Source organism: Myotis brandtii, unplaced genomic scaffold (genome assembly GCF_000412655.1).
Source record: "Myotis brandtii unplaced genomic scaffold, ASM41265v1 scaffold1750, whole genome shotgun sequence".
NCBI classification, from domain to species: Eukaryota; Metazoa; Chordata; class Mammalia; order Chiroptera; family Vespertilionidae; genus Myotis; species Myotis brandtii.
Genome location: NW_005356477.1, coordinates 94,137 through 95,903, shown reverse-complemented (window position 1 = coordinate 95,903; position 1,767 = coordinate 94,137).

Genomic DNA, 1,767 nt, shown 5'->3' with positions numbered 1-1,767 from the left:
GGGAGCCCCACTCCTTTCCCCCCAGGAGACCCTCTGCTCCTTTCCCTGTCCCCCCTCCTGACCCCTCCTGGGTCTGACCCTTCAGTCCTGTTAAGCACCTGCCCAGCTCTTGGGAAATGGCTCGGGGCTCTGCCCTGACCATCGCTCACCTGCAATGGCTTTCATTCCCAGCTGAAAGGCCTGAAGGAAGCCCCGAAGGGGCCAAGTTCATTGGCTGCATCCCTTCTCCTTAGGGACCATGCGGACGACACACTTCAGAACTCAAGGGACAGGTGCTGGGATGTGTGCTGTGACCCAGACACCTGGAGAAAGGAGAGCTCTGGACTGTGTGTGTGTGTGTGTGTGTGTGTCCACAAAGTTTGGGCCAGGACTGCATTCACTGTGAAGAAGCTAAAAGCTTGGAGCCCAGAAACATCCTGACCGCACAGGAAAGTGAGAAGAGACAAATGCTAGCTACTGGCATGACAAATAGAAATAGCTTGGGGCCCAGCTGGCCGCAGCTCAGTGGCTGAGCGTCGACCCATGAGCCAGGAGGTCACTGTTCCATTCTAGGTCAGGGCACGTGCCCGGGTTGTAGGCTCCATCCCCAGTGTGGGGCGTGCAGGAGGCAGCTGATCAGTGATTCTTTCTCATCATTGATGTTTCTATCTCTCTCCCCGTCTCCCTTCCTCTCTGAAATGAATAAAAACACCAAAATAAAAGAAGAAAGAGTTCGGAGACTTTTTAAGGTTTTCATAATTTATTCTTAAAAATCATTGATAATTCATCAACCATAAATTAAATACAAAAACATTCATTTACTTTCCTCCTTTCCTCTAGACCAGTGGTTCTCATCCTTCCTAATGCTGCGACCCTTTGATACAGTTCCTCATGTTGTGGTGACCCCCAACAATAAAATTATTTTCCTTGCTACTTCATAACTGTAATTTAGCTACTGTTATAAATTGTAATGTAAATATCTGATATGCAGGATGTATTTTCATTGTTACAAATTGAACATAATTATGTAATTATATATGTGTTTTCTGATGGTCTTAGGCGACCCCTGTGAAAGGGGTTGCGACCCACATGTTGAGAGCCGTTGCTCTAGACCAGGGGTGGGCAAACTTTTTGACTCGAGGGCCACAATGGGTTCTTAAACTGGACCGGAGGGCCGGAACGAAAGCATGGATGGAGTGTTTGTGTGAACTAATATAAATTCAAAGTAAACATCATTACATAAAAGGGTATGGTCTTTTTTTTTTTAGTTTTATTCATTTCAAACGGGCCAGATCTGGCCCGCGGGCCGTAGTTTGCCCACGGCTGCTCTAGACACACTAATACCCCATGACAGTGTAGTGTTCAAGGTGACTCTGACCTCGCCGGGGAGACCCTCCTGTAACCATGGCTAGGACCGTGGGTGCACAGCCTGCACAGCCCGGGCTAAAATCCCCCCACCCCCCAGTTCCCCATGGGGTTGCCTGGCGCCCTCAGCAATGAGGGGCATGCCCGCAGCCTGAGTTTCCTGTGCACTGAACAGTTGCAGGCCACTCTGGCCCCTCACTCTCCTGTGTCTCAGGTGCTGGCAACTCTGTCCTGTGGACGCCACTCTGTAGCCTCTGTATCAAAGAGTGTTTTGGAAACTCGGAGGGGCGTCCACCTGCCTGAGCGGCATCATCGCTCTGTCCAGGCTGTGTCGTGGCTGTGTCATGGCTGTGTCATCGTTGTGTCGTGGCTGTGTCATGGCTGTGTTGTGGCTGTGCCATGGTTGTGTCATGGCTGTGTCAT